This window comes from Diuraphis noxia, unplaced genomic scaffold (genome assembly GCF_037042655.1).
Source record: "Diuraphis noxia isolate RWA-SAM2 unplaced genomic scaffold, SU_Dnox_SAM2 contig0004, whole genome shotgun sequence".
NCBI classification, from domain to species: domain Eukaryota; kingdom Metazoa; phylum Arthropoda; class Insecta; order Hemiptera; family Aphididae; genus Diuraphis; species Diuraphis noxia.
Window position 1 is genome coordinate 11,353,712 of NW_028301714.1, and position 15,389 is coordinate 11,369,100.

General features: G+C 24.7%; 1 protein-coding gene across 4 annotated transcripts in view; it reads left to right on the forward strand.

Moving 5' to 3' along the window:
• Positions 1 to 15,389, forward strand: part of LOC107172037 (uncharacterized) — a 143,948-nt gene that overhangs the window by 21,277 nt on the left and 107,282 nt on the right. The window contains exon 1 of one of the 4 annotated variants that reach the window (XM_089226859.1): positions 2,706 to 2,914. The exons of the other annotated variants lie outside the window; for them this stretch is intronic. The gene's annotated coding sequence lies outside the window, so the exon portion shown is untranslated. Of the gene's footprint in view, positions 1 to 2,705; positions 2,915 to 15,389 lie in introns of those variants that run through there. 4 annotated transcript variants of the gene reach the window in all.

Consider the following 15,389-nt stretch of genomic DNA (forward strand, 5'->3'; position numbering starts at 1 on the left):
TTATATTATAATTTTAAAATTTAATTCGAGGCCCATACTGTCACGGTTTATGCTTATGAGTCATAATTATGACCATAGTAAGATATAATAAAATAATGAATAGGTTGAAGATATGGATCCTATATTAAATGCAAGCTAGTTTCTACAGGATCGGAGTGTGGTAAATAATCAGCTCACTTTACCTACCATAAATCATAATAACCACTTCGGCTTTTGAAATACCATTTACAAAAAATATAGCCACAGTAGCCTATCCTTATTTATTAATGTCTTCATTGTATCTATGGTTATAATATACCGATGCCTATTAACTTACCTATCTTACCTATCAAAGATATACATGTGATTGGTCGATACATTTTATTTTAATTGTTAGCATGAACTAAGATATACCTTAGTTCATGATTATTAGGCAACTAACAATGATAACAATTTTATCAACATAGATTTAATACCTGTAAAATAATATAGAATATTAGTATAAAATGTAAGAAACACATAATACTACAACCACCTAAAATCACATTATTTATAACAAGAACGTTAGATATGATCGGTTAATGATGACATTATCCGGTTAATATATACATTAGCTAAACTGCTGTATTGTGATATTATGTATTTTTGCTTTCAATATTCAGACCTTTTTGGATAAAATAACTTAAACCACTGATGTGTAGAAGATGTCCTTTGTATCTAAGCTACGTAAACGTGACATGAGCCACGGAATCGTTTTTCTTACTATGCTTTATATTTTTGGGTCTGAACATTGATATCGCTTATTAAGCTAAACACGTGTAAAGTAAGAATGTATAAAGGTGTATCAGTCCTCTCTAACTCTTTTTTATCAATGTATAAATATTATAAGTCAATATTTAGTGACACATTATAACATATAATATAAACTAATAATGTACCTACTGCAGTAAATTATTAAACCTTAATTAAATTATTAAAATAATAACATAGACATTTTGAAAAACCCAACACAATAGATGCAGCCCTCGGACCCGACGCAATCAACATCACACAAATCATCAAATTCCTAATCAAGATAAACTTGTATAATAAAATTTAAATTTAAAAATGTACTATAAACAAATTGTAACTAATGGCCTTCGCTGCCGATGTTAATAAGATCAATTAAAAAAAAAAAAATAATAATAACTTTACAAATTTAGTGTTACTTTATAAAATTTGAAAAAGTGATATAAATTATATTATTTTAGTTTTAGTTAATCTGATTATAATATATATAAATATACTTGACATTTTCAACCAGATTCAACTTGTCACTAAGAGCCTCTCTAGGAGTTGATGTTAAAGTATTTTTTATACTTTTAAACATATAAAAAAATAAACATCATTGTAAAACCAATATAATCGTTGTTTCACTTATAATTCTAAATGAATGGTAATAAAGACATTAAAAGATCTTTATTGTTGATTAAATCTAAGATAAGCCTTATCCAACTCTCAAATAGAAACTGCTAGTGTTCCTCAAGGCAGTGACTTAGCTCCCTTCCTATTCAACGTCTACCAGCGACCTACCTCTAAACGAAAACACGACACTACTTGGTACGTTCGTGGATGACACTGCTATTGACAAAGATCCCGTCCAAGCTGTCCAAAAAAACCCAAAACCACCCAAAACCACCTAACTGTGCTAAACACCTAGTTTCACCACTGGAAAATCCAAGTTAGTCCATCAAAATCCTCTCAAATTACCTTCACACTTCATTCCTTAGAATGTCCGCAACCTTTATTGGCAATGCTCAAATTCCATCTTCCACATAAACTAATTATATAGGTTTAATTTTTGACAAAGTAGGGATCCCTACTTAAAAGACAAGCGTGAATTAAATAGCTATTTATAGCTATGAGATGTTTTCGATTTTTATTAATTTTTTTTTGTTAATTTATAGTAAATCTTTTTATTTTTGAAATCAGATATGCTCAGATGACCCGTTGAGTATCGTTTTTCGTTTGCAATAATTTATCATTGCATTAAAATACAACACATCCATTTTAATGATTTGCTCAGCAACTAATGTATAACAGAATGGTAGCTACTTGTCAATTTTTATTCAATTTATTTATCTTATTGACTCTTAAAAATGAACGAGGATAATTTGTAATGATAAATATTTCATAAATATTTCATATATACTTCAATATTTTATACGATTTAATTTTTACTTAAGATTTACTTATAATTGTTCAGGTTGATAATAATTTAATCTACTTTTTTGAACTATAAACACATTTTAATCAAACTTATATTAGGTACCTATTTACAATTTTAGATCTTAGATGTTACGATTTTTGATGTCATTGTAGACTATACATTAAGATACACGATTTTGTATTAATTTCAATTAGTTATTCTCAATTAACTTGAGATCGTAATAAATCGTTTATTTTGCTATAGTATAAGTAAAAAGTACAATTTTCATACATACATATATGTATTGCATTGTATTGGTTACGATATTTACCACTGACGAAAAGCAAAAAAAATATTTTCGTCCCTTGCAGATTTATCATTTGACCATACAATATAATAATTGAGTAATCTTCAACAGCCATCGGCAGGGCGTCCAAAATGTAATGGGAGGTGTTTAACAACCACTGCGGCCTAGCGGCCATCTAACAAAGCTGTTTGCATTCTATCAGTATCACGGTGGGCTTGTGTCACTCAACCCCATGTGTCATTACAGTGCGGTTGCCAGTAAAGTGCGCTTCACCATAAATATACGTCACGAAATATTGTTTCAAAATGTAATTTTTTTAAATATCTTCAATGCTGTTATTATAACCATTATGTGTTTTCGTGGTAAAATTATTTTTCTTCTTTTGCGAGTTTTAAGCAGTAATTTGCTTACTACCACGTGAGAAACAAAATTAAAAATGGGTAAGATATAATGAAAAGATAATATATTTATAAATTGAATTTTTTTTAAATATCACTACACATAATTTATGTCTTAAAAAAGTTTCGTGGTTTCTTGCAATATAATATACATTTGAATTTCAGACCATTTTTTTTTCAAATTACGCAATTTACAATTTTGAATTTTTGCTTGAAGTTTTTGGATTTTGGCTGGAGATTTTATAGAAAATTTTTTGGTAGATTTAAAATGCAATTATAGTAAAAATATTAATTAGGTCCATAAACATCTTAAAGGATGTATTTCTTGTTAGGTTAGTTTAAAAATGGCTATATTATGTTAAATGTATAATTCATATAACGAATCCTTAATTTAAAAATAATTTATATATAAATTCAAATTTAATAAAGAGAATTGTAATTTGTTGTTAAGTTGTGTAAACAGAACATAAAATTATGGGAAGATGTCAATAATTTCATTACACGAACATTTGTTAGATTGATATTCTTTAGGGAAAAAGGAATACATTTTAGAAAATCATCAACCATTATTAGGATGAGAAGGGCTAAATATATATAAATACGCTTGCAAATAATAACAAAAATTGACTTTTTATTTTTTAGTTACAACAAATTGTAAATTTTTTTTATAATTTTTGATAGATAATTACAATAATATTATAATATCGAAAGCCAAGAAATGGGAGTTTCTTTTCTTTCAATTTCTTGATTAAATCTTTTGTAAATCATTTTTTGTTCATTACAACACTGATTAAATTTATATTAACTCGAATAGTTAATTAAGCATGTTCTTTATCTGCCGGTATAAGTACCTATAAGAAGCAGATAAAATTAACCTTTTAAACTTTGATCATTAAACTAAATTTTTTTAAAGGTTAAAATTAAAATTTTTTCTTACTTTACTAAACATTTTAACAACACTAATTTCTAATATATCATTAAACATTATGCTGTATTACAAAAATATGTAGATAAATCGAATGAATTGTATAATTTTATAGCCTAATGAAATATTATAGTTTTTTGCATTATTAAATTGTTTATTCAACCAATAATTAAAAACAAAGACACATAATTTCATTAATGTACTTTTTTTATAGTTGACATTTGCCTGATATATTTTTTTCTTGTAGGAGTGCAACAAAAGTTTCATATATTCATTTAATTAGAAGTAGTATACCTAATAGTTAACATTCAAAATTTTTATTTACTGATATTCTTATTAATTTTAATGGAGAAAATTGACAATGTTAGAAACCAACGCAATTTATATTGGAAAAAAGAGGACATAATTTTTCTCTCTAGTGAAGTCGTGGATTATTATACGTCTTTAATATCACCGACAATTCATTATACATATACCGCCATGGCATCTCCCATTATAGATATCTTTTACACCTCGTGTTTGAATTGTTTTTGGTCGATTGTATGTGGTCCACGATTTTCATTATAAAATATTAAAATAAAATACTTGAATGTCTGAAATTTACAATGTGATGGGTGTATTTTTTATTAGAATATGAAAAACAATTTTTATTTTATATATATATATATATATAAACTGATGGTATTTTTAATAGTAATTCAAAAATAAAAATTACATATATACGATCTTTTATTTATGATTTTAAATTAATCCTATGTCCTAACACTAGAAAAATGTTTTAAATATTATAACTTTAATGCATCTAAATCATGTTAAATAAATAATAAGTTAGTCAAAGTTGTATGTCTCTGGAGACTCAAACTCGTACTATTATTATATGAATTACGACGAAATAATTAAAATCGATATTGTTAAAAACTGGTGTGTAATGTGTATACATTTGCCAGCTGTTTTCAAAATGTAATTTTATCATTCTAAAAAAAAAAAAACTAAAAAAATATTAATTTCTATAAATAACCATATTTTATATGTTGTTTGCTTGTTTGGTATACACTTAACAAAATCTATAGGTTGTATATATTCATAATTTTTAAGTAGAACTAGGTGCATAATATTTTGCAAAAACTACAATGCATGTTTTGTAACATAAAAACTAATCTTCTACGTTGTTTTTTTAACATTAACAATCACATAAGTACCAATTTTGGATTTTTATTTACACGTTTCGGTTTAAGTTGTATAACCTTATATTATATTACCATAATATTAGGCATAGTTTTTATTGTGATCATCATTATTATTCAGTTAATTTTTGACATAAGAAATACCATAATCGTAAATTTTATGGACAAATGTATACTTGGAAGTAAATTTTTTTGTGGAAGAGTGTCAAATCTAGTAACCTAACCTAACCTCAACTAGTCAAAAAAGAAATTTCAGAAAAACCTTAAATATTATCCAAAATATTTTTTATTGGTGGATGGAGGGGGCGCGTGGATTCTCTGTTAGAACATTATTGGATGTAGTCAATATAGAATTCTGAATAATTTGTTTTAATCGTTCAGTCATTTTTTAATTGAATAATAATGGTTAAATGATTGGTGTGCGATTTAAAGGATAATGTAATTTTAAATAAATGTGCGTAGTATGTATTGATACAAATGAATATGCTATTGAACGGTATGATTTAGTAAAAAATGTTTGGTATTGATGTATAGAAATGTGTGAATTTGAACGATGACTTTTTTTTGAAAGTTTGTGATTATGATGACTGTTAGAAATTATGACTACCACTTTTTTATCAACGTTTGTGGATTTGTTGGTCAACTGGTTTTAACTTCCGACGTGTGACGACGGATCAATTAAAACTGGAAACTTATATACATTACATAATAATTATTAAATTAGGATAAATAACTGTTAAGTTAAAGTTTTGAAAAAACCATTCAACACAATCTATATATTTTAAAGACTAATCATTAATCAATGTATTAATTTGTTGTTATAGACTATTGTTATAGTTTTGATATTTAGAGTATAACCGCATGGGAAAAATCTATTTTCTGTATCTCTTTATCATATTTACACCACTTTAATTATTAATGCATGTGTTGGTGCATAATTATTTTATATAAGATGGATATTTTGTATTTAATCAGATATACAATTATTAAATAATATATTATTCTCTATGACTTATACTTATGCATTATTTATATTTAATATTACATGTATATGTATTGATAACTTAACTCAACTTTGAGTTGAATTGAAGATAATGTTTTTAGCGTTCATTAAATAAAACTTTCCAAATACCACCATACTAATGAAACATTTACATAATTTATATGGTTGCTAAAAATAGCATGTATTGCTTAATAATATTTTTTTGTGAAATTGCATTTTATGATCACTGTTTATAGGATATTAAAAAATAACAATTTCATAAGAAACTAAAAATTTTTTATTCAGTATTTATAGAATAAAAAATTAATTTTTGATTTATAATAATAGACGATAGTCATTATCGATATTTGTTTTTAGTTTGCATTTATAATTTTAGTATTGATAAATGGACAAATAGAAAAACATTTTAGTTTCTAAATATTTATTTAAATTTTTTTTAAATAAACAATGTTTTATATAGAATAAATAGTGTTGAGAATGTATAATATATGTTAAATTTAATATATAAATTATTATAATTATTATTTGATGATAATAATATGTGCTATGATATAACATCATACATTGTATCTTTGACTCTTGTGAGTATAAAACTATTAAATAAATAAACATAGTTTTTCATTATTTTACTTATACATACGCATATATATATAAAAAATTAAAATTCAACAGAAATCAGATTACGGAACTTCTCGTTGTATTTTAATTTTTATATTTTAATAACAAGAATCAGAATCAGAATACTAAATAATGAGAACATCTAATTATTAAGACACCGATTTAATATCTGATATTAATCAAAATCAATTTATTTGTACTTTATAACACATTTTTAATATTTTTTGTAATATAATATGTTTTATTTATGCAGAAGTCTAAAATAAGATTTAATTATTTAGTAGTAAAGTCATTGTAAACTACACCTTTTATATTTTAATCCAAAATGTAGACCTTTGGAATCCGTTTTAAATATCCATATATACAGTTAGAGTACCTACCATAAATGAATAATTACCTAAGATTTTATGATTACATTTTAAGTTCTGTTTTTTTCAAGCTTTAAGAGTAGACTTATGATATTATGTAGAATATATCTTGGAATATATTGTGGAATATTTTATACGGATTTAAAAACTTTTTGTAACATAATTTCTTTCAAATTAAAATCTTAGGTTATAGAGAAGCATACAGATAAAACATAATTAATTTCACTTCAAACTTTATGAAGATAGAACAATGATTTCAACCATAATCCTTATAAATCATTTTAATATTTTTCTTTTATAGGTAAATTACATTACTGTTGTTTTTAAATATTATGTAGGTAGTGTTAAGAAACCTTTTAACTTATATAAGCTTATTATTATTGTTTCATGCTTTTGCTATAATTAAATGGGTTCAGCTTATAACCTTAATTATAGAAAATTATAAGGTCATTCATACATTTAAATACAAATGGTTAAGTTTGTTTATACTTGGTTTTAAATATTTTATTTTTAGAACTTATTCAAATACAATATAAATATATAATACAAATATTTGAAAAATCAAGCCACATTTGAATCATATACTTAAAACGTCAGGAAAATAAATAATATAATATAATAATTGTATTTGATGATATATTTTATTATTTCATTACTGTTATAATATTAATACTTACCAAAAACACCAATTTTAAATTTTGAAACAATTCGTATCAAGAAAGAATCGATATAATATTTTAATTTAATTTAATCATCAATCAAATAAGCGCATAGAAAATATTATATTTATCATGTAGGAAAATGCTATGTTTTATACTTTTATGAGATAATATTAATTTTTCTTTGTGCTTAAATAATAATAATACACATTTAGAACTCTAATATTTAAGTTATAACTAAAAATATTTAGGTAAAAATTATTAACAATTTAAAATATTATCTATAGCAATTGATATATTTACGTGTGTTTGCAAATAATTAGAAATCTTAGTTTGTAGTTATGATTTTTTTGGAGAACAGAGTGTATTAATAAATTTATGGAACATAATATAGATGTTTAAACTATCATAAAAACAATGATTTAAACACTTTATACTCAAATGAGAAACGAAAATATGAATTTGTTGATTCCAAACGTGTCACTTACGTATTTGAGAAATTGAAAGACTTTTTGGACTGATTAGTTGTTGAAACAATAATTCAAGGGTACTGCTGTCTGCTATACCTTCAATAGATAATTAATTTACCAGATTTAATTAGAGAATTAAACTTTAGTGTTTCGACCCTCACTGAAGATTAGCGATAATAATCTTGATAATAAATACAAGTTGAACGTTTTGTTCATTTTAAGGAAGTAAAAATAAATGTCGTATACGATTAATTTCTGAAAATATATAATTCAAGAAATTTTTCATTTGTTTATTTAAATATTAAACAGGTCAGATTCGTATTTAAATAACATAAGATAACAATCGTTCATGAAAAAAGAACAAAAATAAATAAATACAATATTTAACAAATAATTCATAATAGATACCGTAGCTGTGAATGAACAAGTAAAATAAATAAGGGGTTTTAAGTGAGTTAAGGCTTAGTGAAATAAATAAATTGACATTTAGATCGGTAATGGCTTTCATAATTTTATTTTGAGGATAACTGTTTGTGTAAATAGTTACTTATGTGTTGGAAATTCTCTACAGTCAATATTTCCGTCGAAGAGCTTCTCCAAAAAGTATATTCATCTAACATTCTAACTTCAAAACATCGTTATTCTAATATTTAAAGGTTAAGAATCATTAAAAGTGTGCAGTATACGAATAATGTGGTTCTCTGGCCACGAAAGCCCGAGCCTCGGGATCAAAGTAGGTACTCACTGAACATCCCCCACCTCCTTAGTGGCAGCAATGCGTTTATAACCTATATTTGTACTCTATAGCCTATTGGCCTATATTCTATGTCTCTATAGCACACACTACCCGGTACCTCTTACCATCACGACTGTGAACGGCATCACTAATCTGGACATGGAACATTTAATTGAGAGGAACCGTAAGAACTTTTACTGCATTTTTTCCAAATTTTTATTTTTTATTCAAGACTGCCCAAGGAGACCATGTTATTGAGCCATATTCACAAATAGAATGTATCAAACCACGATGTATGGATTTTAGCGCAAGTTGATCATTAAAGTCAGTACAATTACGATGAAAATCCAACAGTTTGTTCGATCTATTAACAATGTTAGTAATGTGACAGTCGAATTTAAATTTAAAATTAAAAAATATACTAAGGTAACTTAATAGGTCCTTAAGTTCAACGCAGTATTTCATAATTGAGATTGTAATTATAATTTATAGCAATATTTATTTATTTTTCATTGGTTCCTTGATGATATTGGTGATATGAGTGTATTGTAAAATATACAGGTACCTACTACGTAAAAACAATAGTCGTCTCTAGTAATATTTTAGTCTTATAATCTTATACATATACCTATTTTGTGTTTCTAAAAATAATTGTTTATAATAACCACTCGAGACTGATAAATGTGTCTTGTAGATTTCATGTATAATCGGATTATTGTGTATAATTTTTATATACCTACTCTATATAGTAGTAAACGTATAAGACACTACTTTCATAGACTTTTACACTAATATATCGTATAAATCATATGTTCATAAATTGTTATTAGAATACATAAAAAGATTTTGTAATGACTATTTCCAATTATTATTCAGATTTTAATTTGTTGTTGAATAATTTTAATTTAAAGTATAAAATAAATAAATATATTTATATATATATATATATATATTAATTCGTAAAATCTATATTTTGAGTTTTTATTTTTAAATCAAAAATAAATCTTTAACTGTCAATATTAACTGTATGATATTATTTGTTTGCATTCAAAGTTATGGGTTTTAACCATTAAATGCCTGTATAGATTTTTTTTAAATTTGAATTAGTACTTTTATAATTCTTAAGTTATGCTTTTTCATGCAGAAAATTATGAAATTAAAATCAAATTTGTGTAATTGTGTGCAAATACCAAAATATAAAAGAAAATTATAATTAAGTGCTCTGAAATAGTATCAAAAACGATGTTTTTATACGTTTCATTATTTTTTTTCTGTCGCCCTCCAGGCAACAAAAGACTGAAAATGAGCATTTTTTAACGACGCCATTTTCTCGCATTGTTTTCAGACATTTGTCAATTAATTATACTTATTTGGATACATATTACTGAATTTTCAAGAGTTTTATGTTAAAAGTTGTTATATGTATTTTCAAATTGTTGTTTATCATTTTATCATTTATCAAGACCAGATCATACCTCACACGTTACCACAAATTATATAAATATAAAATGTATACACAAGTTTATGAACCCATAGCTGTTATCTTTGTATAATACATACAAATTCCTTAAATGCAATTTTATACAATATTAAATTTAAATGTAAAAAATTGACGTACTTATCTAAATGTAATTTTTTTAAATTTTAATTTTAATATGAATTTTTGAAACTACATTTTAGTTAATAAGTTATTTTACACTCTATACTCAAACAAATGGGTAACAAATCATATTCACACATAAAATTTTCAATGCGTTTTTACCTGAATTTGGTCTAAAACCTAATTAAAGATGTAATTACTTAAACATATATATATATATATATATATATATATATATACATTATGTGACTACAAAACCAATGGGCATTTGGGCATTATAGCCAGTTGCCTCCGTGTAGTGGTCTTTACCCCATTAATATATATTGGCTTCTAATGCGACTTATACGGTAACCTCTCTCCAAAGTAATTTAATAGGTTGATCAATTACCAATATAAAAGAAAAAGCGAACCTGAAACAGTTCAACAGTTGTAGATGCTATAAACATGGCCAAAATCGAATATCAACAAAGGAATACATTTTAATAGTATTTTACTAAATTTTTGTTCTAATAGGGTTTTATCTTAAGTAAGATAAAAGTTAAATAACTTATCAACATGATTTGCTTTATTTTGGTGAATAATATTCTATATTTTTTGATAGACATGATGTTTTTATCATTATCATTTTAAATATATATATATTTTTTTAGTTGAAATATAATTCTATTAATCAAGCTGAAATATATGATTGATTTTTCATACATTTCTTAGGTAATAAAATCTCTATACGTCTAGTTAAAAAGAACAATGTTATGGTACATTAGTATCCACTATCAAATAGAATTTAAAATTTACTTTTATATTACTTTAGTTGTATTATTGTATTTTGATCTTAAAAAGTTACATTAAAAAAAAAAACAATTTATATGAATTTTAAAACTAGATTTTTTATAAATAAGTAATTTTAGATGCGTGGCATGTTTTTTTACTAAATTTACTTCTAACTACCTATAAAATTTCGCGAAGACTAGACATCTTTTATTTTCTATAAATATAGTTATTTTAAGTAGATTTGAGTTCAATAGTGAGAAGCATATTATTTATTTTCAAAATGTATTATTTGTATTTTTTATTTATAGATGAATATAATATTATATAATCATTGTTTATTTAACGAGAATTAAATCAGATATAGTTCAATATAGGTACAACATTTATAAACAGATATTTAAAAAAATTGTACATTTAGTATAATTGTAATAATAATCAACTGCCCCGACAAAGTTTTAATAAATAAATGAAAATTTAAAAATGCAAATAAAAATACAAAAATGTTTCAACCTATATAATATCATAAAAGTAAATTATAGAGAAGATGTTTATATTAGAAATATATGACACGTTCCTAAACTAATAATAATTATAACTTTTTGTTGTATTTTAAATTAAACATTTTTTTTTTCAAGTACAAATTAAATAATATAAAATTGTTGTAACTGTCTCCATCCTCCCTACTTATATACAATGGAAAACGTAATGCGATTCGTCTCTTATTTGTTTCACTGTCTCGTACAGTCTAGGCTATGTAGTTTGAGCCCTTGAGAAGTGAAGAGCGTTGGCCTACAAAACGAGATTTCATAGATGATTTATTTTACTACACTTACAGCATGAGGTCATGATGAGACCTTTTTGTTTATTTCCCTTATGCTGTATCTATAAGCTCTTCTATACTGTTTTTCACCCGTGTGTTTTGACAACGGATTCAAATTTGGATGAGATCACATATTAAGACCAAGAACAACGATTTTAGTTAATTTATAGCTATTTAAAAATATAATTCGTTGGTACATGAAACTTTTAAAGTAAATTATTATATTACTTAGGCACAATGACAATTTAAAATGCAATTTGTTCGATAAAAACCTGGGAATTAAAACTATTATAGTAATTATGGCTAATAGTAAAATAAATACATTTTATCTTATCATTAAGTATATTATGTGTTTAGTAATATTATAGAGTGACAAGAGTTCTTCGCTAAAATCATTTTTCTTATGAATGATTTTATGCCATTAAATTTAAATTTACAGACTCTTCAATTTCTTCTGATGTATATCAGAGCATAACTCACTTACCTGCTTTAAAAAAAAAAAGTGGCTTTCACGTGTCATAAAATATTTACTTTAAATATTATGTATACTCTATATTGTTATAGATTTCGACTAAGGTTAAATAGTATCTGGTATTATGTAAATAATTTTTCATATACAGATGGAGTGCTCTAAAAGTTCCATTCCTGTTTATGATACCATTTGACCAATATAATTTTGTAACATTACAGAGATATTTAAAGAAGCACAATAATACTATAATGTTTAACATAATATTATCGTATTAAGATTTTAAATAGTAAATATTTTTTAAATGTGTGATTTACTGATTTGTGCAAGCATACTGATGTGATAATATATAAATATGTTCTCAATCGATAACATTGACTAATATTTCTGTGGTAGGTATACTAATATGCAATTTTAGTTTTATATTTATGTATATTATAATATCTAAAAATTTATTTAATGTTTAATTCACATACGTATGTTTAGTATTTGTATAATTTTTCGTAACGGCAGTATATTTATTTTATGTACTTAAATGGTCATTTAACTTCATTTCCAAATTTATTCTATTGGCCATATATCATTGTTACAGTAATCTTATTATGTTTGCAGTCTGTAGAATTCTCCTGTATAATACCTTTTTCATATTGCTTCTATAATGTCTTACACACACACACATATATATATATATCATAAAAACTGAAACATACATACGTCTTATATAGTGTATAAGTTTTATTGAGGTATTTATAACTATATTTACAGCAAAAAAATTCGTAAGTATTTAAACATGAAAATAAAAGTGGAAACTCATGTCTTTCACTTTTTTTAAATCTTATTTTCAAAAATGTTTGTTTTTATGGCCTTTTTTTCGTTATAGCTATATACAATTATAGCTATATGATACACAAATTTATTTACACTAAATTTTGATTTGAACATTTTAAGATTTAAATAATTTCAGTAAAAGAAAATTTTATTTTTAAGTGGGTTGTAGCTACTATATCAATAAAAAATAAAAAATAATTTTATGAAGTAAGCTTATGCAGTTAATTTTTATCAGAATGTGCTTAAATGTAAAACAACAAATTATAAATTTATTCACCGAATTTGTTTATTTTCTTATATTTATTCATTTAACTATACCTATTACTTGTAAATACTACAATTTTACATATTGATTTTTAATTTTATTTATTGAAGAAGTAGGCGTACAAAAGTAATTTTTAATTTTTTTTTTAAACGAAATGTGATAATTTTTTTTGAACAAAATAATTTCAGTTCATGTATAATATATAATAACATGAATTGATAAACCAAAAAAAAATAATTTTTTAGGTACGTATAGAAAACATTTTTATTTTACACTCAAATATTTATGTGCATAATCATGGATGATATTACTTATGATTCAACCATAATAAAGCTACTAAAAATTGTACAAGCTAATAATTATAATAATCTGAAGATTGCAGCACAAATAATATAAATTACATTAGATATACTTTAATGAAAGTATTCATTTTACTTATTCATATAACTTATATTTAAATGAAAACCGTTAATTTAGTGAATAAATGAAACGATAACTCGTATCTAATTAAAAACTGTATTCCTCCCCAATTGTTATTTATATGAATAGATCATGTCTATTTGTAGTAAAAGATAAGTGTTGAATAAAAAATTCAATAAATATTTCCAATTAAGACAACGAATAAGAATACATACGTATTTGTATATAGTTTTGTGTAACATGTATACTTTTGATCAAAAATGAATCACTGAAACATATGATTCATGTATGTTATATATAGGTATATACGTTACATAACTAGGAACAAATTATTTTATTTCGATTTATCAAAATATTCAAAATGTATAAAACATTTAATGTTCATTTGTTAGGCCGTTTATTCATATGGGATTTTTTTTAATTTGTATTCATCAAAAACTCGAACATAATCCGACTCTCTACAACATAATACTGCAGAATATATGTAAAATTGAACTACAGATACATAAATAGTAACATGTAGCTTGTCAGATCTGTTAACGACATTACGGTAACAAGAATGATTAATTGTTTTTATATTATTTATTTGCTGTATTTTCAGAAAATAAGTACCAGGCGATAAAGACAAATTAATTTTTTTTAAGTGCTCAAATGTTATTAATCACGGTCACGTGCCCATTAAATTCTACTACGTCGTGCCACTGACGTTTCGGTTTCACAAAGTTAAGTAAAACTGGACATTTCGCATGATATACGCATGAGCATGCGTTACGTGTATTGAAGGTCTGTGATGGGGGTAAGTTAAACTGAGGACCTCTGGACCCTCTATCCGCTCAAGCATAGCAAAAGTTCTATATGCTCTCTTGATATGATCACCGTAGTGCTCATCCATCAACATCAGTGACACTCAGAATTTTAAAAACTTTACTCAACCACAACATTTTAAAACTGTCTACCTATTCCTAGTAAATTTTTGTAAAATTTGATAACACACACCGAGAGAGTAGTACAAAGTACTGTTATCAAAAAACATAAGACTCCCAAGGCTTAGACTTATAAACCACGGAAGCAGTTTTTAATATAAATATATTCAAATAAAATAATAAGATAGCTTTAAATTATTCGATATCACTAGGTTGTAGGTACGGATCATGTTTAAACTATAAACACCAAACACGACTCCTATACCGACATTGTGATAGTTTAACCATACCTTTAAAAATATTTATTAGAAATTGAAAATAATACCATGATTTATCAATAAAAAGTCATTTATGGGAGGGTTATGAGTTGATATGGCAGCCTAGCATCTCTTGATCACATATGAAACATTATATAAACATTATACATTTATAAACATATGCATATGTTCCGGGTGATA